Source organism: Lissotriton helveticus, chromosome 5_1 (assembly GCF_964261635.1).
Source record: "Lissotriton helveticus chromosome 5_1, aLisHel1.1, whole genome shotgun sequence".
In the NCBI taxonomy this organism is placed as follows: Eukaryota; Metazoa; Chordata; class Amphibia; order Caudata; family Salamandridae; genus Lissotriton; species Lissotriton helveticus.
In genome coordinates this window covers 1,334,862,544-1,334,875,525 of record NC_136065.1, presented here as the reverse complement: position 1 = coordinate 1,334,875,525, position 12,982 = coordinate 1,334,862,544, and the positions used below count along the sequence as shown (strand labels likewise).

Sequence of the window (12,982 nt, the reverse complement as noted above, 5' to 3'; positions counted from 1 at the left end):
GTTGTGTGAGGACACTGTGTCCTCAGCTGATCATTGTTTGTAGGTATTTTAACTGGTATGTGATTTCATAGAAAAACAATTTCATGGAATACCATTACTGAGAAGCTATTTTCTCTAAACAGTTTAATGCAATTTTGCATGATGAATGGCATTTACGATTTCCTAGAAACCAATTCATAGAATGTCTTCTTTTTTTAAATTGGCTTTAGCATGCTTATATTTTAAGGTATGAATGCTGTGGTTGCAGGTCTCACTCACAGTTTTGTCTGACATACTTATTGTTAAGTAATGAGGTTCTGATTACAGCACACCTGACAATCAGGAGTATTTTAGTCTTGGCTTAGATAATACGCCCTCAGAAAAAAACTCTATCTATCATAGAGAGCAGAATTAAGAACATAACACAATGTTTAACCACATCAATGCTACAGCAATTCATCCTCTGTGCTGAGGATCTTTGAATCCCATTGTTCATGACAAGCTCAGCTCGTCATGAGCACACAAGCAGTGTACTGCATGACGAGCTGAGCTCGTCATGAGCATGGAAGGGGTTAAGCAAAAGGGATCCAGGCAGTCCAAGATAAATTCAGAGAGAGTCCTCTTCAGATTTCATTAATTCTTTCTTTATTGATATTCAAAATTTCATTAAAAGATCTCCCAGCACGTACGTCGCCAACACGTGTTTCGTCCCACACAGAGACTTCATCAAGGCATAAATATGGTTGAATAATTTCTATTGATCCGCCAAATCATTAATACAAGCAGCATGTGCAGTATATAGGGGACGGAGCACCACAATATGTATAAGTGGATGAGCATAGAAAATATATCAAAACATCACTGGTTAGCCGGAGTATAAATTTGTAAGGAAGCCGCAGCATCAACCATGTATAAGAAGATGTGACTTAACAGAAAAGATAGTATACGAGCTCCATATAGTAAATGGCCAGTGTGTAAAAGGTCCGTATTGTAGCAAAAGACTGTCCACTAATTAAAGTCTATCCAAGTTCGCAACCATGATAAGTTGCGTGCCGCAAAATAATGAACAAGCTCCGTAAATGCATCACTAAACTTCTCCCATCCAGATGCCTAAAAAAGTCTTTCTACATCAACTCTCCACATATCTCTGAACCCTAAAACCCTGCACCACCATTCCATCCACTCATTGCTGAACCCCAAAACCCCTTTACTACCTTAAAATTCTACCCATCACTCAGGCTCAGAAACCCTTCACAGTTCAAGGGCCCGATGTAGGTCGGTCGGTAACGGACGAAAATCGGTATTTTCGGCCGGTATCTCAGAAATGGGATGTAGGGGCATGTGTAACTGAATCGGTAAAATTACCGATCGGTAAATTTACCGATCGGTATTTCTACCGAATCGGTAATTATGAGATGTATGTGGGACTCTTCTGAGTCCCACAAGCCTTTCAGAATCGGTATTTTAACATCAAATTCAATTTGATGTTAAAATACCGATTCCGGTGTGCATGCACATGTGTGCATGCACACCTATGCCATATGACAGGCAGACCTGCCCTTAGGGCAGGTATGCCTGCCACATGGCACCCGAGCCTCTTTTGGGGGTGCCAGAGGGTGTCAAAGTGACACCCGCTGCACCCTTGTGTAATTCGGTATTTACCGATTCGGTAATGCCCATTCATTCCTATGGGCTTCAAAGCCCATAGGAATGAATGGGCATTACCGGTCGGTATTTACCGAATCGGTAAATACAGATTTTTACCGATTCGGTAAAAGAAACATCTGGATGCTCCTATATGTCCCCCCTTCTTATTTACCGATTCTTAATTACCGAATCGGTAAATTTCGGTAATTAAGAATCTGTAAATAAGTCCTACCTACATCGGGCCCCCAATCTCTTCTCATCCGGGACTGCTATACTACACTCATTGTGAACCCTAAAAACTGCTCACCAACCCTAAAACTCCCACCATTCCTGATCCCTAAAATGTGCCACCACCCCTAAACTTCCAATCCCTGAACCCTAAACATTACTTTCTACACCAGAACTCACCTATCATTGATCTCTAAAAACACTGATCGCTCCATATCATCACCAAACTCTGAACCCATAAAACCATCATTACCCAAAATCTCAATCCATTTATGTAATTTTTGATCTTTCATAAAATGATCTTTTTTTTTAAAAGTTTCGTTCAATTTTCGATTATTTTGTAATTCTTAAAATTGTCTGTCCTAAAAATTGTGTTTTATGATTTGGTCCCCTCGAATGTGGTTTGCCAGATTTCATTTTTCTATTAATGCACATACCAATAGGTTTCAATGATACAAATCGAGTTGTGTTTTTTACAACAAATGATAACAATAAAAGGCATATGCGTGCCTTGTTAGTAGCCAGGTAGATGTGCACATTGATTTTGTATTGTATTTTTCTACACAACGATAACTCAATCACACGGACGCTGACTTTGTGTCTTTTTCATTTCAGATTGTGCTGTCATCTCCTCCCAACTGGTGGGATATCCATGGTATCATCCGTCCAAAAGGATCCAGAACTTGTTGTAAAATGGAGATGGAAAATTGAGGACACTACAGATTTTTTTAAAAACTTTATTTTGTTTTGTTTATTTTGGGGGACTGGGAGCAATTTTCTCATGATGGCCTCTGAGCTGCACAAACTTTTGCCAATGCCGATTATCACTCTTCTGAATGGGAGCTCGTGCACAGTGAACTCCATAACATCTTGGCTTTTCTGGTCTTCGGAGAGGACCAAAACAGTACAAGTACTTTTGGCTAGCACATTTTCTTCACAGCTTTTTAACCCATTATTCAGGGACCTCGCTTCTACTTTATGGCTTTGCTTTTTGAATCACAAAGCCTTAGTGTTTTAGAAAGTGCTTCTTGTGGGTTCATTTTTTGCTGGGCCTCCACCTTGGATCTTGGAGAATGCCATGTCCGGCTCTACCTGTGCTTACCCTTTCCAGAGCTTTACGATGCAGAAACACATGTGGAAGGCAATCTTTATTTATTCCAAGAGGTATTAGCAGATCCAACTTCGGAGTCCCAACTCAGATGTTCCATTGCATGAAGCCTGGTTTTAAAAAAGGGAGTGTGTCTGCCAAGTGGAAAACACTATTGTCTTGAAGCTCGTTAAAATGATTTTTCCATGTTTGTTGCCATGCAGCAAACATGTATGTGTATATATATATAGTCTTAAGCAAATGCAATTTTTTTACTTCTGATTATGCACTTGTGGCAATTTAGCAGCACCAGCATAACTAGAATGCCTTAATGTTTTGTATAGAATGTCTCATTGCATGAACTCGCTTTTCCACCCAATGTGCCACTTATGTCACTGCCGTACCTATAAATATTGCTTAGATAGGACAACTTACCATAACAATATAGGGTTCAGGGTTTCCAATTGTCCGACTGCTGTGTGCATTACATTTGCTCATCTTTATGAACATTTGAATTTTAAACTGGTTAGTGATTTGTCACGAATAAACGTCATTGAAATGTTGCTTAGTGAGCACTCCATCGCCATGCATGTGAACTGGTGAGTGCCAGGAACTCTTGAACTTCTGCTCGACTTTGGCGCACCTACAGAAAACACCAGTTCTACTCATTTCTTTAGCCCAGGTCCCCTCAGTCGGTGGTGCACGTTCAGCTGATTCGTTTGAACAGCCTCCAGTCTCTGTTATAACACTTTTTGTTGGAAACGACTGTGCAGATGTGCCCAGAGCAGTTCCGCCGGATACCAGCAGCATTCCAGGTGTCAAATGAATGACTCGTTTCCAGATTATTGCGGAAGAGCTCTAAACTTTAGGAACTAATTTATTACTCCGGAGGAACCCCCTTGCTTGAAATCTTTTTGTAATCCTGCCAGAAAGTTCTGCTGGTGCTTTTCTATCAAACTGCACCTGGACGTGTATTAAATGTAGAGATGACTTCAGATGGAACTGCTGAGGAAAGCCTAGCTCCTCATCAAACCTTTAGGGGTTCTCAGGCTGCAGGGTCTGACTAAACTGTAATTGCCCTCACATTAAACAGACCCCCTCTCCAAAACCCACTCTCAGGTAGCACCTGGGTTATTAAGTTTGCACAGTGCCTTTTTACATGCCCCCTGGAGGGGAAACGTCACGCACTATAAATGTTTGAATTAAACACTCGGGCCTTCTCGAGTGTCCTTTCTTCCAACGTGTATTGGCATGTTTTTTATGTACATGTTGATGGTCCACAGATTGTTTTTACTAGCTAGAATTGTGTTGTATTGTAGTGTGCTGTATAAGCATCAAATAGCCGGACATATACTTTCATTCACGGCAGATCGCATTCCTCCTTTAATTAGGGTGAACAAATTCTTATTAGAAGGTGTTATTTGGTTGAACGTTGAGACCATTGTATTTTTCTTTTAGAGCCCAATTTGGATGCACATTATTTATGCATTATGTACATTTTCTACAACTAATCCAATTTTTGATGTTGGCAAGAAAGGTGTATCATACAAAAAACTGGAGAATATAGAATTGGGTCCAAAAGGAGCCAATCTCATTGTTAGCATTGCATTGAGGTCATTTTATTGGCTGATTGGCATAGTTATAATTAAATTAACCCTTGTTATTGGATGATTGATGTAGTAAACATATTATCAGACAACCCCCATAAGTTGATTCACACACATAATAGATATAGGACTAACCAAAGCAGTCCTCTTGATTCCATCACTTCTGCCTTCAACTACACTGATTTTGTCAGGCCTAAGGAGTGGAGAAGAATCCACTGGGGCTTTCACCATCACATGCAGTTCATGTTACCATATTCTCCATCTCATCGCTGACATCAAATTGCAATGTTGGTCTTTTTTTTCAAGCAGTTGAACAAATTGTATTAATAGACTTGAGCATGAATATATTTGTGAAAAGAATACTGCTGTAATATATGGTCCCCGATGATGAAGAGCAGATATTTCAAGTTTCCTATTTCTACAGCATGAATAGCTTACCCAGGCCAGGCCTTTTTCTTTTCATTTTCGTACTTGTAGTCCTGCTTATCGTTTCTCGGTTTCAAGACTACAACTACCAGAATGCACAGATAAAAACCCGGTCTGAGGCGCTATTCATGCTTGAATTTAGTAAACTCCAGAGCTCAGCATATGGAGACGAAAGTCAAGTGTAATCTAAGTAAAAAATATGAAATCCCACTTCTTTAAGAAAAAGAGACCAGATATTTGCATTTAAAAGCAGGGGCTTGAGACTAATTGTTGTGCAGAGCTTCTCTTTCCTCTTGTAGACGTTGTACATTGCCACATTGCCACCACCTATACATTGCTCCACCAGTAGGAGATTCATTTACAGGTTAGCAATTGAATCATTCCTAAATGACACTGCTGAGACAGTAGCAACACACCTGGCCAAAGCTTCATGAGAAAGAACAGTACGGGAGACAGCCTGGAGCTGCCCAGGAGCCCAATTCATGCGTGACACTTGCGTGCAGCATGCTTTTTAGGTAATAGCTTTTTATAGCAGGGGCATGGCAGTTTCTACTTATCCATAAATAGTATGGACCTACGCATTCTGACTGGACGCGCTCTGTTCGCTGAAATGTTAGGTCTGGCTGAAGGAGTCTTACCTGAAACGAGGTCACTTACGAGTTATGGAAAATATTGTCTTTGACACGATGAAAACACACTGATGAGATTTCCCCTTGTCTCAAGCCCAGTGTGAGTCGTCCTCGCTTTCAGTTTTTTTCTCCCTGTGGTTCCTGTAGTTTTACTTTTCACGTCATGCATAAAATGATACCTAGATGGAAATGACATGCGCAGAGTAAGCCTTAAGACCCAATCACAGTGGAGGTGGATCAACTTGAGGGCTTTGTCGATCCTGAGACTTCCGGCCTATTGACTGACCTAGGGAGAAAGTGTAAAGCGCAAAGTGGCCTCCATGCAAAATTTTACTCTCTTTGCATGATGGGAATTGTAGACTTATATACATGAGAAATGTGAAACTACAAGTTCCATTGTGCTGTTGACTACATGGGGTCAACCATCGGCAATCCAAATTGGCAAATTAGCCTTAGAAGCTGGGGGCTTCCATCTGTAACAAATGAAGCAACTGAGACAGAGAGGGAAAAGCACACCTTTCCGAAGTGAGAAAACTAAAGAGATCACACTTCCTGTCTATTTAGCGCCCATAGCCCAGTATACTAGCTGCTGAGAGGCTGGCTACCCTGAAACCTCAAGTATATGTACAGTAAATCCAGCTCTGTATAGATAAGTGGAATGTATCATTCTAAACAAAAATATGAATAAATACATACAAATAAAAAAAAATCCCCTCCTGATTTTCAGATTCATACTAAAAATTAACATTCGAATTGTAGTCTGGCTTAACATGTCTAGGGCTGACCACACTCAGATCATGAAGTTGTTGTCATCTCTCAGCCACCTGCGGAAGATTAGATCAATTTTGGATATGACGACTAGAAAACTCTGTAGCTGGCGCCCTATTGTGTTCAGATCGGCATGGTATATATCTAACATACAAAATGACATTGTGCCAAAGGGGACCAATCTACTCCTGAGAATTCGGTTCACTTACTTAGAGCTCTTAACATATCCAAGGTTCGTGGGAGATGTTCAGACATGCCTGGATTTTTTATTCACAGTAGTTCGGAATCATGTACTTAAAATGCTACATTTATTACGGCATCATATAAAAACCAGAAAGGAAAGAGGGCTGAGCTAACAAAAAAGTGTACACACTGAATATTTCATATTTGCTATAAATCGCCCTGAGATATGTACTTGATGAGCCACTTAAAAGTATTGATAAAGCTTAATTGTTAGCTTGAAATCACTTAAAGCACAAAGATACTGCTTCAACCAGTTTGTTCAAAAGATCTAGCCAGTTCCACTTTGCAAATGTGTTTGAGAAATTTGTAAAAAAATAAATGTGTTAATAAAGTTTTTCAAAAATAGTAATGTTACCTATCTTCATTTCATGACACTGGAAAAATACTTTTTGCAAACCTGTCCAAACCACTTCCTGGTGCAGCAATCGATTGGTACTAACATTGCAAGGTATTACGGCTAGATGAAGGAAACATTTTTGCATCTGCAAATGGCCCGCTACGCAGAATTGGGCTGTTTCCGAACGCACCAAGGCTTTTTCTAATGTACAAAGCCCAAATTGGGATTCTGTAACCTGTTACCGAATTGCAATTTGGGTTTGCGATTTGGTATTTGGAAGGGGTGTGTTTGGGGTGTACCTTCCAAATACTGAATCGCATTGGTATGTACAAATGTTTTGTGACCAAAATGTGGTCGCGCCGAAATGTGGTAGCGAAACATTCACACTTTACCACCAACTCAAAGTTGGTGGTAACCCATTTGCAAATGGGAAGGGGTCCAGAAAGGAATGATTGTATAAAGATATTTAAGAGCGAGCAATGGTCCAAGGAACCACTGCCTGCTCTAAAAAAACTGTAACTTAAACGCTTCATTTGTTTCTTTTTAAATGCCTCCCATTTTCCTATAAGGAAAATGGGAGGCATTTATAAAAAATTATTGCTTCTTTAAAAGCAATCAGAGACATGGTGGTCTGCTGACCCCCAGCAAGCCACCATCCCTGTAGAGGCATCGAATCGTAGTAGTGACAAATTTTGATCTACCTCGTAATATTTATGAGGAAGATCTATTTGCGACCCACTACCAATCGCCAATGAAACTCAAAAGAGTTTCATACATTAGGAATAGAGATTTCCTAATTGCGATTCACAAAATAAATCGCAATTAATAAATTACCATTCCTAAATTTTGTACATCTAGCCCTTGGAGCTTACTAGATCATCACTGACATTCTGCACCTTCTTGAAACACACTGCTTGATGGAGACGCGCTGGTCAGTCATGCATCAAAGCTTTTGGTTTTCTCGTCATTTAAAACTGTGGCATACTGTAAGATAGATTTGGTTTTACCTATGACATATTCTTGCCAAGATGAGCAAAGTACCGTCCTAATATTATATACACTAACATTGTTTCATCAAATCCTAAGGATAGCTGAAGTGACATCAAACACCCTTAGAATTGCTCTTGCTTTCAAATTGGAAACAAGCAGACAAAGTCACCTTTAGAGCCTGGTGGAACGCTGTGTGTTTTCATCACAGGATTGACACGAATTACATTACCACCATTTCTTTATCTATTAAAAGAGATCTTTTGTGACTCCCTCTGACTCACCGGCGTAGCTAGGGGGGGGCGAGTGGGGCGGTCCGCCCCAGGCGGCACTATTTTGAGGGCGGCCGCGCGGTACTGGCCCATTGCGGCCGCCTTTATAATTTATTTGGGTACACTGACTGATACTACTATCAGTCAGAGTACCCAAATAAATTATAAAGGCGGCCGCAACGGGCCAGTACCACGCGGCCGCCGTTTGAAGTGTAAACGCTGCGGCTGCGCAGCCAGTGGATTGGCATTCACGTGACATGGAGAGGTCACGTGAATGCACCTAACAGTAAAGTCTCTGGGCGCGAAGGCAGGGCAAGCGGTAGTTAGTCGGTGTTGAAGAGAAAGGCAGCCGTGTATTTTGCAGTCAGGCAGTTTCCAAAGAGCGCATAAAAATCGGAAGCGAATTATAAGTGGGCGAAGCAAACACAAACGACGGGAAAGCGTCAATGAAAGTGTGCATCTGGGTAATGTATTTGATAGAAGGCAAACTATGTGTAAAATAGATTAACAAATCTCAGAATGTCAGTACTTCAGAATAATCACTTGCAGCAATGAGAGGAAGTGCTTATGTAAATCAGCTTGTTTATGGGGGCTCAAGGGCACTGTCTGGATATTGGGCCTTAATGTTGGAAGTTGTAATTCATGTTGGAACTCTGGGTTTTGAAGTTTTTGTACCATAACTCTATGGATATTCTGTGTTTGTTTACATGGCTGCTGTTTGAATAAAGCAAAGAGGAGAATGAATAATCTTTGCCTTATTGAATTGAAAATTCGTGTTCACGAAAGCTATAACACATTTTGATTCCAAAACAGGGTGATGAAATGTGAAAGAATTGTTGTTACATAACAGTGTGCACACAAACATGCGGTATAATTTGCTTTGTGACATGCTTGCCATTTCCGTAAATGGTTTCTTAAATAGTTTTTTTTTGTGTGCAATTCTTGATATTTATGTTTTCCTGGTCTTCATTGCTTGATTTTGCGTGTGAGAAAGTGTCACTCCTACTCATTGGAATGTCACTCAAAATTGCACTGACATTATGAAAATGTCACACTTTGCAATCTGAAACCTTGGGCAGCTATGTTGTATGTCATCTTAGGTTGGGCAGGGCAGTTAGGTTTGATGCGCAGTGGGGGAGGAAGTGTAAATTATGCAGCTTGATTAACAAAGCACTGACACATTTTACCTGGGCACAAGCAGTGTATTTTGGGAAATGTAGTAGATTTAGATTTTGGCAAATATCACAAAGAACGGGTCACTTCAATTGTTACAAGGTTACCAGGGTAAGATGAAGGGGAGGTTACTATTGTGAAAAGACGTCAGAACGTTAAATAAATCACTAACGATTATGAAGTACTTGAAAGGAAATGTTACTGCCTAACGCAGCATGGAAGAGGGAGATATAGGGTTAACGGAGGTGGTTACAAAAAGGAGGAGGGTGAACACAGAGCACAGGTGTTAAAAGTACAGGTTTAGGAAGCATGCAGTATGTGGGGGCTTGTATTTCAATCGTGAGGTGTTTATGGAGGCTGATTTAGAAGGTAAAGTTCCGGGTTGACTTACCTGTTGGGCAACAATTCGTTTATGAATGGGTGTCACGTAAATGTATTGGGATGCAAGGGTTTGAAATGTGGGAAGTGGAGAGGTGTGTTTGGGCATCAACTTAGGGGTAGCTCTAGGGTTACTTTTAGCAGCTCATAACAAGCTGTGATGTTATGAGAGAGATGTCACAAACAAGGTAGGTAGAACTGATGTAAGTTTTTTTTCTGCTTCTCCTTCAGCGGTGTAGCTAGGTGGGGGCGGTCCGCCCCAGGCAGCACTATTTTGGGGACGGGGCTGTCTAGCCCTTGACCGTGTGATGTATGTGCATGTAATTTGCATGATTGAGGTAACTAATAGCAGCGATACTACGTGTCTCTCGGAACTCTTTCAGGTGCTCGCCGTCCTTTTTCCCCAGCACCACCCCAGGGGGGGCGGCAAGCTGAAGGATAGCCCCGGGCGCCACAAGCTCTAGCTACGCCCCTGCTCTGACTATCTATTTAACCTGTGTTGCATCATCTATTGTTCCACCTATCATCACTTAAGATGAAGTTTGGAAACCACCATAATTCACCATGTTGTTTTTTTCTTTTGAAATAACATCATTATTATCCCTTACTTCGTTTTCTGTATCATGGTATAGTTCTTCTTTAATTGTTTTCTATGCATACAGTTAATATTTCCATATGCTATTTCCTTTTAATGTTATAAAGTTCTGGTATATGCTTCATTCTCTGTTTTTCTCCCCCCCCTCCCTCTTCCCCTCCTTTCCTTTCCTTCACTTCTTATGTTGCGCAGCATGTTTTCTGATAATGAATGTATTTTATTCTTATTTTTCTCTTTATCATATCTACACATTTGAGATGTATCATACTTTTTGTACATACTGTTTTAATTTCCTTCTATTATCCATTGTTTAATGAACTCAAACTTAAAAAAAGAATCACTCTTGCTGACTTTACAAGAAGTGAGGTCACCTGAACTTTGACTTCGATCCCATCACAGATAGTACAATTACACAGCCCTAGACACACAGAGCAAATCTCTGGCTGGGCAAAATACATCCTGCAGGTATAAGTGAAATGCTCGAAATAGACTCAAAAGAGAGCAGGTGATAAGCATTGTTATCTGAATTGGGAGTTTAGTGGTTTGAGGTAAAATACCTGACCATCCCTAAATGAAATCCTCTGATCAGTTACAGGGGCACAGAATCTGTGGCCTCAGATATATTCTTATTTCTAAATGATTTCATGGTGCAAAAAGTAGTAGCACCACTATTGCATAGGAAAGATCATTGCAGTAGAAAAATGTAAATTCATATGAACATACTCATAGCCACAGATTACAGAAACTAAAAACCATGAGTCACAGCGACAGGAGCATGGTACAGTTTTCCATTTCTAAAATATATTTGTTCAACTAAGAATCATTACCCTTAATTAGCTATGTATCACAATTCTGCTGCATGTGAAATTGCAGTAAACCAGATCAATCTTATTAGATCAATGATATAAATCAATGTACAAACTTTGCTACCCTTGAGCAAAATATATTGTTAGTGTCATAAAACTCTTGCAGAAGTTACAGTCCATATTGCTTCTTCCTTAAACACTAGGATGAACCATTTCTTAAAAATACAGATTTGATGGGCCTGATTGAAAGGAATGTTAAAATGTAAGGGTGGAGCTCTACACCTCAACTTCCGAGCATTTTCCCTACTTTTTGGAAATCACACATGTTCAAATGAGAATGCCCTGAATGCTGTGCTAGGCCACATATTCCAGACATACTTCTAGTAAGTTCGTGTGACTTTACTAGTGGACCCTATTCCAACTGTGTGGTGTTATCCACAATCAAGAACCATGCACAAAGGAAAGAGAGTCCCAGGCATAAACCCACAACTTTCTTTACTTCTGTGGGGAAAATATTGTTCCCTGAGGAGAATGTCCATCCCGTACACCCCCACCAGATTTAAGAGTGATCCATTTCCTTACCACCCTGGAATATTGTTTGCTTCAGCCATTGGCTGGAGTAAAAATCTGACCCTTGTCAGGGTGGAAAGGAATGACTTTGAAATGCCAACAAGCATCCATGTTTGCGGGTTTTCACAAACTTCCAAGTCTAACCATGCCTTGGAAGACCCACCTCCCTATCCCATGAGTGAGATTTACAGGGGCCAGAGAACTTGCCATGCCAGTGAACATATATGTAGCTCAATTATACTTTGTTTGGAACAGGTGTCACAATAAATCCAACTGAGGCCACACACACACAGTTAAGTTATTGGGATTCTGCCTCAGTACACCAATTTAACCCCATGTGTTTTACGTATAGATGTACACTTTTTCTTTTTGGATGCATGGGACCAAGGGTGGTGGACATTGAGTGGATGTCTGCCTCTTGGAATTGCCATGCATTGTCTCGGGTCCTTCCACAGGTGGTGGCCATCTTCTTTGCCTCGTGATCTAGAGTCCTGGACTCTAGATCACAAGAGGCTGTCACTTACTCTTGAGAAAAGCTGCAAACAACAATGCTGCTACCCAACATTCTTCATCTGGCCATCAAATGGTCATAGCCATGTCCATCTACAGCTACCACAATTACTCATGATTAACAAGAAAGTCCAAAGCTTCTAATACACTATAATTATGTGTCAATTAGGTCCTTGAAATCCTGTGCAATTTCTGGCATAGATGTCATGCGAAATGCTCGTGGTAACACCATTATGCCACATTGCATATTTGAAGTGTCATTCGGGCAAAAATCTTATTGTGTGAGCACAAGAACAATGAAAAGAAACATAATGCATTTGACTGTTGTTCAATATGAGGGCACATTTTGCAATGAATAAATGATGTGCGGATGTGTTTGAAACAAAGTTAAAAGTAAGACTGGCATTTTGCATAATTTCGCATACTTTTCAAGCACTTCATGTAATTTCCTTAAGGAAATTATGAGAGTTTCATCCAGGCCTAGTGACAATGAGTCAGCCTGGAGTCTACAGAGATGGTGGATGTGACTTCTTCAAAACCCTATAGGACTGTTTAATCACCAGCTTCATGGCAACGGATGGTTGCTACATGACAAAGCGGCTGACTATATGTCAGAACACCCTCACCCTATGGTTTATGTCTGCTTGTTGGCTGAATAGCTTTCCCACAAATTGCCTTTCCTGATTGTAACTTTAATATAGAAACTGCCCCAGTACAATGCAATGCAAAGAACTTTATGT

At 40.5% G+C, this 12,982-nt stretch overlaps 1 protein-coding gene across 2 annotated transcripts in view; it reads left to right on the top strand.

Moving 5' to 3' along the window:
* The window catches only part of PKP1 (plakophilin 1), a 206,730-nt gene extending 199,771 nt beyond the window's left edge, over positions 1-6,959 (top strand). For both annotated transcript variants that reach the window (XM_078644195.1, XM_078644196.1), the window contains one exon: positions 2,470-6,959. The gene's annotated coding sequence lies outside the window, so the exon portion shown is untranslated. The remainder of the gene's footprint in view (positions 1-2,469) is intronic.
* The last annotated feature ends 6,023 nt before the right edge of the window (positions 6,960-12,982 follow it).